The following is a 12,899-nucleotide window of genomic DNA, read 5'->3' as shown; positions in this document are numbered from 1 at the left end:
GGGTGTTGAAGACTTAAACTGTTACTGTGCTGCTGTCTGCTCCCTTCAATTCTGTCAATGTTTGCTACATATATTTAAGAGCTCTAGTGTTAGATACATATAGATGTTCAATTGTTGTATCTTCATGATGAATTGACCTTTTTATCATCATATAATGTCTTTTTTCTCTTGTGACAGTTTTTGTCTTATAGTCTATTTGTCTAATATAATATAGTTCCCCTGCTCTCTTTAGGATCTCAATTGCATGGAATGGCATTTTCCTTTCCTTCACTTACAGCCTATTTTTGTCCCTAGATTTGTGAATTTTAACAATTCCAGCTCTTTGACTCTCTCTCACTCCACTATGTATTTTTCTTCCTTTTCCCTCTTCTACTGGTCAGGCTTACCCATACTATACAGAGGTGAATGGCAGGAACCCTGGGAAGCCCCCTTTTCTGCATTGGAATTTTAGAGGAAATATCTCCAGTGTTTTCTGCAGAACATTATGATTGGTGAAGTGTTCTTCCTTAATAACAGTGTTATCCTCCATTTCCTTCTCATCATGATTTTTTATTTATGCAAGAATTTTTTCAAGTATTTACTACTGAGATATTTTTTATCTTAATCTGTTAAATTATTGTATAACACTAATAACATTAGATAACCTTCAATCATGGTTTTATTAGCGGAATAAATAAACTCTTTGGCTTTTGTTAATATCTAGATATCTAAATTTAAATGGATAAACAGTATTTATATTTTTGAATATAGTTATTTTATTTGAGATTGGAGTTAAAGCATTCTATATTTTTTCTGTTTATACTATTTTGTAATAGCCTGCTATAGAATTATGTCAACAAACTACACTAACTACAAATGATACATTTTCCTTTTCACAAAGAGCTAAATTATACACAAATAAAAGTGATAATAAAAAAATCATCAAAAAATGTTGAGAGGGAATTCTTCTCATTCCAGTTAATTTGTATATTCATGTGTGTGCATGAGTGCATGAATGTGGAACTCCATGGTGTTTATAAAGACATCAATTCAAATATAAGTTTTATATTTTTTAGCAGTTGAAATTATATCTAAAATATATTACATGGCCTTAAATTTCTTCTACACTATGACCTTAGTGACTCAAACAGTAGTAAGAATAGTAGCATATCATGTGAATGCATGTGTGTGTGTGTATACACAGTGACCTTTTATGCAGTTCCATGTTGTGAACCTTGAACTTGTTTCAAGATTTCTCATGGAACCCTCTGTCAATGTACTTCTGATGTTTTATTGGCTACTTAACTTTATGATTCTTTAGGTTTAATTCTAAAACCAAACCTTATATAAGGTGCTTGCAGTGTCATTTTTTTACCTGTTTGATCTGAGGTGAGTTTCTTAGAGTGTCTGTGATACAGTTTTCTCCTCTGTAAGATGGGAACAGATCTTTCTCTCATGAGCTATTATGTTGATAACAAGTTAATACATATGAAGCATTTAGAGTAATGCTTAGCACACAGAAAGTGTTGGAAATCATTTAGTCATTGCTGTTGTTACCACAATTCAAGATTCTGAACTGTCTTTAAAGCCACTGTGGACTTTGTCATCTCTGAAGACACCATTCATGCTCCAGCTCTGCTAGATATTGAATCTCACTCAGTGTGTAGACTGTAATGTCTGACACTTATATATAGACAACATGTTGAAGTTTTATTTATATATTTCATGTATTGTCCACACAAATGAAAAATCCACACTGATTTGTAGGATATTATCTCTTCTTAAGAAGTATAAGAAATTAAAATTAGAGACACGTAATTTGCCAAAATACCTTTACATGGATCTATCAGAACACACCCTTCAACCAAATGGATCCTCATGCCTCTCTCCTCTTCTCATTTTGTGTGAAGATAAGACTTCTCCCCATGACTCCTTTGGTGAAATGTTTTTCATTTCAGGGATGGTTGCCATTCCAGGATGTGGCCACCGAATTCCCTTAAGAGTGGGAATGCCTGGACCCTGCTCAGAGGGACTTGTACATGGATGTGATGTTGGAGAACTATAGGAACCTGCTTTCCGTGGATGAGAATAACTTCCCTCCAGAAGTCAGGATCTGCCCTTCGGTGTCTTTGCACTTTCCCTTGTTTGTGTCCTGGGAACCTCCACACTACTTGACTGAGATCAAAGCCCTGCTGACTCAGAAATGAAAAGCTTCATGATGCGGCATCAGGAGTTTAACCTTGCCCTTTCTTCAGGTGATCTGCCCACTTCTTGAGACATCAGGGGTTGTCCCAGAGAAAAAATATTTATAAAGCCCTACGGAAACTTAAAAAATATCCGATTCCCTGTTTTCTACAGGTGCTTTTGATTCATTGCCTCTCTGAAGAGACCTAGGTATCTGCCTACTTTATTGTTACTTATGCATTCCAAAAATGGCAAGCAGTGGATGAATTGGTGAAACATTTTTCGAGATCCATCTGTAACGTCCTCCTTAGCTGAACAAAGAGATGGGATTCTGCATAAGCACAGAACATCATGTTCCTTTCTTCCTATAAGCAGGATTTTTTTTTCTGATCTGAGTATTATCTCCATTTTGGAGCAAAGGAAGGGGCACTGGACTGTGGAAAGTGAAGAGTAAATAGCAAAAAAACAAATGGGTGGGTATGTACTAAAGATGTGAACACAAGTAAGAACGCAGAAAAGGGAGAAAGGAAGCTGCACCATTAATAGTGTTTGGGAAACTCTCTTCAAGTGGGACAGTTCTATGGGAAAAGAGCTTAGTTTTTGTGAACTCTCAAAGGAAATTTTTCTTCTCCTCAACTTATCACTGTGTCCTTAAACACGGGAAATTTATCCTTTCCCCCTCCAGTGGTGCTGCAGCTCCGACAGAGACAAAGGCAAAATCTTGATCATGATCTACAACATCTATCTGGCTCCTGTGAACACTTTGTTTCCTTGACTTTGAGGATCATGGCACAGGCTGTTTCAAAGGGATCTCTTCCCCCCTTGGTGTCTCCTTTTGTATTTGATTACATCAGATGCTCAGTTCTCAGTTCATATAGATCAGAACTGAGGACTCTATATTTCTAATCCATGGACCTATCCTGGTTCCATCCCCATTGACTGTCTTGGGAAGACCTAATGATAAGATGGGATAACCCTGGCAGCTCTTCCATTCCATCTGGTGCCCCAGAAACTGCATGGAGCTCTCAAGCCCTGTCTCCCTATTTGGATCCCTGAACCATTTCTGCTACTTTTGCCACACACTTCAGGGGAGTGTGTAATGGAGAAGTGGGGTTGGATAATCTGTAATTGTTACTTAGGAAAACTGTAAAGACAGTGAAGAGAGAGATCTGCTCTTTGACTCTCAGTTTTACATGTGGACCATTTATCCAACTTTCAGGCTCTTAGCTTGGCATCTGGGCATAGAGCACATGGTCCCATCCTAAGATTCTACAAAAATCTGACCCTCATTCTTGTATTTTTCTCTCTCTTGCACTACTATATGAAGTCTGGGAATGTTGACACTTCCTGAGTTCATATTCTGTTAAGTTTCCATAATTTTCCCTCTGAAATTTGCATTTGACATACACATTCTTAGGGTCTGAAATTTCATCCTATTTTTTTTTTTTTTTTACTGTAATACTCCAACTTAATGTGATGGACATCTTCTGGCTGACCCTCACATGGAGTGGTAAGAAAATTCTTAACAAAGAATACTTTCACTAATGTGTTGCAATATTATCTTGCTACATACAGAAGCACCACTTGAAGCTACTCAGTAGAGTGGTCAAATAAAATTTTGAAGCAGTTTCTGAGTGAGTTTATAAAGTGGAATGATGCCTTCAATGAAGTCTACTAATTTGTTTAAGAAACTGCTACTTTCATTTTGTATACTTCTTTTTGTAGAAATTAAATAAATGTTTTATTAGTCATTGTTCCATCTATTGTCATGCCATATGTCACAACAGATCATTTAACTAGTATTGGTTATCGTTTCCATGATAACAGAATTAACTTAAGACTAAAATCTGTGTGCAAATAGGCAGAGATATGAAGAGATATTTTGTATGTTTCTATGCATTTCAAATGAACTTGGTTTTTATTTAATCATCAATTCCATATTCTTTATGATTTTCCTAACGTTGTTTGTTTTACATTTGCATAGTGTGGGAGGTTTCAATTTGGGAATGGATATTTTATATATTTTACATTATTTCCTCCTCTCGTGTTGAGGGTGTGGCTTAGCAGCTGTTTCCCTAAATTCTACATGACATCCAGAATATTTTGAAAAGATGGCTTTAATCATTCCTTCTAATTCCTTTCAAGTGACTTAGTACTTAATATTAAGTTACACTTTTGTCAACTAAATTTATTACCATTTTTAAATCAGAAATTTTCAATATCTTCAGAATATATTTTTAATTGTTACTTACTTAATCCCAGAAATACCATTAAATTGACTTGCCATAATTTGTGATATAAGATTCATTTCTTTTTCTATAGTATATGTTTTCACGTTCCTATACATAATTTGTTGTGTTTTGTGTAAATTCCACTGAGTTTATCTTTTGTGGTATAACTGCTATATTCAAATAATTACTCTCCCTGTCTAGATTCATCATGTCCATGCTTATACACTGAAGTAACACTTAAATATCTCTTTGCGTTTTACAGGAAACTTAGCCTGTTTCTTGCACTTTATGGACTTCATCTCCACTGTTGTCTCTAACACGTTTTTTCTGCAGAATTTCTAACGTTCTGGAAATTGCATTTTTGAGTGAACACAGGACAACAGTCTTGTTCCCTGGCTTTCTTTCCATCTGAATTTCATATCGAGTACACCTGGTCCCTGTTCTCCCACCTGCTGGTGCTGTCTTGTTCTCTGGCTCTTATTTTCTGTCTATGTTGCTCACCACCTCTCTGCACATCAACCTCCTCCATGGGTCTCCAGGCCACTGCCAGATGATGTTTCAACACATAACTGCTGACACTTACAGCATTCTGTAATATAATCCTAACCCACTGTGGTTCATTCACTTATTTTCTCCAAAGTGATACTTATGTTCTTCTGATAATATTTTTGAAATATAATTTTTTACATTTGGATAAGTGCACATTAATTTTCATTGATTCATGACAACCGTGTATCTGCAAATACATAAGGAGCACCCCGACCTCATGTCTCTCTTTTTGTTGTGTCAAATAACTTTCAAAATATTTTACATTATTTGAGCATAGCAGAATTAAAATATATCATATTTTCTTGTTGTTTGAATATAGATTCAATTGATTACTGTCAATATTTAAACGCACTTGTTTTGTCCCCATGTTCTACACTTCCCAGCCCCTAGCTAACACCATTCTACTATTTCTATGAATTCTATTATTTTAGGTACTTGAATTAAATGGAATCATATAGTATTAGTTTTTTTTTTGTGACTGGCTTATTTCACCTAGCATAATGTCATTAAGGTTATTCCACGTTGTAGCAAATGACAGGATTTGTGTCTTTTTTTTAAGGTTGAATAATATACCATTGTATGTATGTATAACATTTTGTTTGTGCATTCATCAGTCAGTGAACATTTGGGTTGTTTCAACCTCTTGACTATTGGGAATAATACTTCTGTGAACATGGCTATACAAATATATCTTCAAGATCTCGTTTTCGATTTTTTTGTATGTATATAGGACTACCTTGTTTTATTGTGCTTTGCTTTTTTGTGCTTTGCAGGTTTTTCTTTTTTTTAAGACTCTCCACCAGCCAGAAGATTATGACTTCTTGAAAGCTCAGATGATGGTTAGCATTTTTTAGCAATAAATTATTTGTATTGTTATTTTTTAGTCATGCCATAATAGTTTATAACACTGTGAAATTTTAGTTGTACATTATTGTTTGTCAGTCAACTTAGAAATGTGTCCCTTCATCCCTTGTGCCCTACCCCCAAGCCACTGCCCCCTGGTAACCACCAAACTGTTCTCTCTGTCCCTGTGTTAGTTTATCTTCCACATGAGTGAAATCATGTGATGTTTGTCTTTCTCTGTCTGGATTATTTCACTTGATATAATTACTCTCCAGGTCTATCAATGTTGTTGCAAATGGGAAGATTTTGTCTTTTTTATGGCTGAGTAGTATTCCATTGTATATATATACCACATCTTCTTTATCCAATCATTAGTCAAGGGACACTTGGGTGGCTTCCACTTCTTGGCTATAGTGAATAATTCTGCAATGAACATAGGGGTGCATAATGCTTTTTGTATTGTTGATTTCAGGATCCTTGGATAAATACCCAGTAGTGGGATAGCTGGATCATAAGGTATTGCTATTTTTAATTTTTTGAGGAATCTCCATAGTGTTTTCCATAGAGGCTGCACCAGTTTGCATTACCACCAGCAGAAAATTAGGGCTCCCGTTTCTCCACAACCTCACCAACATTTGTTATTTTTTTGTCTTGGTGATTATAGCCATTCTAATGGGTGTAAGGTGATATCTTAGTGTAGTTTTGATTTGCATTTCCCTGATGATTAGTGATGTTGAACTTCTTTTCATGTGCCTATTGGCCATCTGTATATCTTCATTGGAAAAATGTCTGTTCATATCCTCAGCCCATTTTTTGATCAGCTTTTTGTTTTCTTGTTGTTCAGTTGTGTGAGTTCTTTATATATTATGGAGATTAACCTCTTGTTGGATATACGATTTGCAAATATTTTCTCCCAGCTGGTGGGTTGTCTTTTCACTTTGATTCTGATTTCATTTGCCTTGCAAAAGCTCTTTAGTCTGATGAAGTCCAACTTTATTTTTTCTTTTGTTTCTTTGTCTGAGTAGACATAGAATTTGAAAAGATTCCTCTATGATCAATGTCAAAGAGTGTACTGCCTATGTTTTCTTCCAGAAGTTATATAATTTCAGGTCTTACTTTCAAGTCTTTGATCCATTTTGAGTTAATTTTTGTGTATGATGAAAGAAAATAGTCTACTTTCATTCTTTTGCATGTGGCTATCCAGTTTTCCCAGGACACTTTATTGAAGAGACTTTCCTTTCTCCATTTTATGTTCTTAGCTCCTTTGTCGAAGATTAGCTATTTGTAGATGTGTGGTTTTATTTCTGGGGTTTCAATTCTGTTCCATTGATCTGTGTATTTGTTTTTGTACCAGTACCATGCTGTTTTAATTATTATAGTGTTGTAGCATATTTTGAAGTCAGGGATTGCGATGCCTCCAGCTTTATTCTTTTTTCTTAGGATTGCTTTAGCTATTCAGGGTCTTTTGTTGCCCCATATGAATTTTAGTATTCTTTGTTCTATTTCCAAGAGGAATGTCATTGGGATTCTGATTGGGATTGCATTGAATCTGTAGATTGCTTTAGGTAGTATGGACATTTTAACTATGTTTATCCTTCTGATCCATGTGCATGGGATATCTTTCCATTACTTTATGTCATCATCAACTTCTTTCAATAATCTCTTATAATTTTCATTGTATAGGTCTTTCACCTCCTTGGTTAAATTTATTCCTAGATATTTTATGCTTTTCATTGGGCTTGTAAACAGGATTGTTTTCTTGAGTTCTCTTTTCGTTAGTTCGTTATTAGAGTATAGAAATGCAACTGATACTTGTAAGTTGATTTTGTACCCTGCAACTTTGCCCTAGCTGTTGATCATTTCTAGAAGTTTTCCAATGGATTCTTTAGGGTTTTTCTATATATAAAATCATGTTGTCTGCAAACAGTGAGAGTTTCACTTCTTCATTGCCTGTTTGGATTCCTTTTATTCCTTTTTCATGCCTAATTGCTCTGGCCAAAACCTTCAGTACTATGTTGAATAAGAGTGGTGAGAGTGGCACCCTTGTCTTGTTCCTGCTCTCATAGGAATGGCTTTCAGTTTTTCCCCATTGAATATGATCGCTTTGGGTTTGTCATATATGGCCTTTATTATGTTGAGCTACTTTCTTTCTATACCCAGTTTGTTGAGAGTTTTTATCATAAATGGATGTTGGATCTTGTCAAATAGTTTCTCTGCATATTTTTAGATGATCATGTGGTTTTTATTCCTCATTTTGTTAATGTGATGTATCACACTGATTGATTTGTGGATGCTGAACCATCCCTGTGTCCCTGGTATAAATCCCACTTGATCATGGTGTATGATCTTTTTAATGTATTGTTGTATTCGGTTTGTCAGTATTTTGATGAGGATTTTTGCATCTATATTCATCAGTGATATTGGCCTGCAATTTTCCTTCTTTGTGTTGTCCTTGTCTGATTTTGGTATTAGGGTAATACTGGCCTCATAGAAGGAGTTAAGAATGTTTCAACTTCTTCATTTTGGGGGAATAGTTTGATAAGGATAGGTATTAAATCTTCTTTGAATGTTTGATAGAATTCTCCAGAGAAGCAGTCTGTTCCTGGACTTTTGTTTTTTGGGAGGTTTTTGATTACTGTTTCAATTTCTTTACTTGTGATTAGTCTATTCAGATTTTCTATTTCTTCTTGATTCAGTTTTGGGAAGTTGTATAAGTCTAAGAATTTATCCACTTGTTCTAGGTTATCCAATTTGTTGGCATATAGTTTTTCATAGTATTCTCTTATAATCTTTGTATGTCTGTGGTAGCTGTTGTAATTTCTCCTCTTTCATTTCTAATTTTATTTATTTTAGCCTTCTCTCTTTTTTTCTTGGTGAGTCTGGCTAAGAGTTTTTCAATTTTGTTTATCTTCTCAAAGAAGCAGCTCTTTTATTGATCCTTTCTTCTTTTTTTAGTCTCTCTTTCATTTATTTCTGCTCTAATTTTTATTATTTCCCTCCTTCTGCTGACTCTGGGCTTTGTTCTTCTTTTTCTAGTTCTCTTAGGTGTAGTTTAAGATTACTTATTTGAGATTTTTCTTGTTTGATGAGGTAGGTCTGTATTGCTTTGAATTTCCCTCTTATAGCTACTTTTTCTGCATCTCAAAAGAGTTGGTATGTTGTAGTTTCATTTTCATTTGTCTCCAGCTATTTTTTTTTATTTCTCCTTTGATTTCTTCATTGTTCCAATGGTTGTTCAGTAGCATGTTGTTTAGTGTCCACATATTTGTGACTTTCCCAGCTTTTTTCTTCTAGTTGATTTCTAGTTTCATAGCACTGTTTTTGGAAAAGATGCTTGATATGATTTCAATCTTCTTAAATTTATTGAGGTTTGCCTTGTTTCCCAACATATCGTCTATCTTTGAGGATGTTCCATGTGTACCTGAGAAGAACATGTTTTCTGCAGTTTTTGGATGAAATTTTCTACATATATCTATTAAGTCCACCTGCTTAAGTTTATCATTTAACTCCACTATTTCCTTGTTAACTTTCTGTCTTGATGATCTATTGATTGATGTAAGTGTGGTGTTGAAGTCCACTACTACTATTGTGTTGTTGTTAATTTCTCACTTTAAGTCCATTAATAGTTGTTTTATACACTTTTGTGCTGCTTTGTTAGGTGCATATAGATTCATTAAGTGTTTTGTCATCTTGATGGAAAGTCCTTTCTATCATTATATACTGCCCTTCATTGTCTGTCATTGTTTCTTTTATCTTGAAGTCTGCTTTGTCTGATATAAACATAGCAACACCTCCTTTATTTGTTCGTCATTTGTTTGGACTATTGTCTTCCATCCATTCACTCTGAGCCTATGTTTTTTCCTTAGAGGAGAGATGTGTTTCCTGGAAGCAGCATATTGTTGCATCTTCTTTTTGAATCCATCCAGTTGCTCTGTGTCTTTTGATTGGAGAATTCAATCTATTTACATTTAGAGTGATTATTGATACATAAGGGCTTAATACTGCCATTCTTGTTTTCCTTTTGTTTTTTAATTTAGGTATGTACATTGTATTTTAAGATATAATGCTATTGCACACAATAGGCTACAGCATAGTGTAAATGTAAGTTCTATATGCTCTGAGAAGCCAAAAAATGTGTGTGATCCCTTTACAGAAATATTCACTTTCTTGTGGTGGTCTGGAAGTGAAGTCACAATATCTCTGAAGTATGACTACATATGAAATTTATAGTTTACCTATCAAGAAAAATTCCATTGTGCATGTTCATTTGTAAGAAGAAAATCATCAACATTGATCTATTTAAGTTATTTCCCTGAGTGCTCCAAGCAATAAAAAAAATAAATTCTATATTTATCCTTATTTCTGAATTTTCTTTCATCTCCAATTATTTTTCATATGTTAAAGATATTTCTTTTTTCAGGTCACATAAAGGTGCAATCCATATATCTTATTCCAGCACAAAAAAAGGCATGTGGAAATATAACCATACAGTGTATATTTATGAGTGAGGAGGCAGGCTTTGGGGTGAGAATCTGAAATCGCATTGCTATCATATTTTCATTATAGCCACAGCAATAATCTGGGATACACTATGGAGAGCATAACTCAAATGCAAATTATGAATATATATTTCCCAATTTGTTTTCATGTAAAAGGAAAGAAATTATTATAGATGCCACTCAACCTAGAAAGCCTAATGAGGTACCATTAGTGTTCATTATGAAGCACCACAATGAGGTGGCATAGGCTTAGATGAACAGAAGGCACATGATTCATTCAGGGTTACAAAAAAAAAAAATTATGTTTTACGTATTTAGACATGAGAAGTATAATACATGCTAAATAGAGGGATATGAAAATGCAGTTTCAGTGGCCAAATTTGAAAAGCACACTGTACTCTGGTTCTTTAGATTAACCTAGGGTGTATGTCTTAGTCTCTTCAGTTACCAAAAATAAGACGAATTTTCATTAATCTATGATATACAACACCTAGTCCCTTTCAAAAGAGAGGGAGACCACCATTACCATTCCATTTTTTTCTACCACATATGCCATCCTTAGTAACCCATCATTCTATTCACGTGAAAATGTCATTTTCTCAATGTCCTGCCCTACTCTGTTTTGTGATCATCTGGCAGAGCAATCCTTCCTTATAATCATCAACGAAAGCACTCAATCATACCAACAAACCTACAGAATGGGCTGTGACCACAGAAAGCAGTTTTACATCTATTCCCTGCCACTCCCCATGCTCTCAAATTATACCTGATTGGACTTTAAAATTAGTCTCCTAGATTTTCCGTCTTCCATGTATATGAATAAACCCCACCTAATGAAGGAGTTCCTTTCATCTTACCGATCCCTTCCCTCAGACCATCATGATGACAAATGAAAAGCATGTAATGAAAGTATAACACCAACAGATTTCAATCGTCAGATTGTACGTTATCAATAATAATGTAACCTTTCCAAGAAACCTCAAATAATTGAATAAAATGTTCATATAAAATGTTAATTTTATAAACTGAACATAGAGTTTTCCACCAATGTCCCTGCTTCATTGACACGCATCAACATCTCATGAGTTGTAAATGATTTTAACTTTTAATCCTTTACAGAATTTAACATCTAAGGTTGGTTAACCTTCAAATAATAGATTTAGTTCACTGGAGTATGAATTTTGTTATTTGTTACCCACTGAGAGAACTGATTACACAATTTATCACATTCCTTACATTTGTAATGTTTCTGTCCAGCATGAATACTTCAGTGAATCCTGAGGTCATTGCTTAAAGGCCTTGACACATTTGCATGGTTTCTATCTATATGAATGTTTTCATGACCACAAAGTTGCAAATTTTTAATAAAGTGATGATACTCATCACATTTGTAAGGTTTCTTATTTGTAAGGATTCCGTTTTGTTCCAAAAGGCCTAAACTTTGAATAAGCTTTGCCATACATTAATTTGTGTGATTCTCTCAAAATGTATATTCAGGTATAAAGTGAGGTGTGATCCCTGGTACCCGCTTTGCTACATACATTACTTTTATATGGCTTCTTTCCATGATGGAGTCTCTGATGTTGAGTAAGCCTTGAACACTTGCATAAGTTTTGTTTCAATCATATCTGTAAAGTTTTTTTCTGTTATGAATACTCTGATGATCCTCAAAGCTTGAAATTTTGAATAAAAGTAGTGCCTAACATGTTAGGTTTATAATGAATTTTTTCAGTATGCATTTTGTAATGCCTAGTAACATTGCAAATTGAAAAAAGGCTTTGTCACACTCATTATATTTGTAAGGTTTTTCTCCAGTGGAATTTTCTGATGTTTTGTAAGGCTTGCAAATTGAGTAAAAGATCTGCCACACTCATGACATTTGTAAAGTTCTCTCCAGTATGCATTATCTTATGCTGAGTAAGATTTGCATGCTCAGGAACAGCTTTGCCACAATCGTTAACATCTGTAAATTTCTCACCAGTATTTATTCTGAGGACTTGCAAGTTTTGATATTTGACTAAAGACCTTGCCACATTCATTACATTTGTAAGGTTTCTCTCCATTATCCATTCTCTGATGACTTGCCAGTTTTGAACTTTGATGGAAGACCGTGCCACCTACATAACATTTATATGGTTTCTCTCCTGTATGGACTCTGTGATGTCTAGTAAGATCTGAGCACTGATTAAAAGCTTTGCCATGTTCAACAAATTCATTTTATCTCTGTTACAATATTTGGCAGCAAGAATTGATGGATAACTTTGTCTAATGTGGCATGAAAAATCTGTAGGTAATCCAAACATAATTAGTGGAAACAAGTAAACCAAATAAATATAAATAAGATTAAAGGGGTTTCAGTTGAATATTTTAACAATAATTATGCATTATGGTATATGTACTTAAAAATAACTTAAAAACCTTTAGGCAATTTGAAATCTCAGAGTTTTGCTAAATTAAATTAAATGATAGACATTTATTGAGTATCTAGATCATTTCCAAATAAGTTGAAATATTAGACCCTAATCACCAAACATAGGTTTATCTACTTTTGGATTCTTATTACAAAAAGGTTAAAATACTTAAATTTATTAATAAACACATTTTGTGCCATGGT

The sequence above is a fragment of the Ceratotherium simum genome, chromosome 33, assembly GCF_057802395.1.
Source record: "Ceratotherium simum simum isolate JZ-2026a chromosome 33, ASM5780239v1, whole genome shotgun sequence".
NCBI classification, from domain to species: domain Eukaryota; kingdom Metazoa; phylum Chordata; class Mammalia; order Perissodactyla; family Rhinocerotidae; genus Ceratotherium; species Ceratotherium simum.
This window is presented reverse-complemented; position numbering follows the sequence as displayed.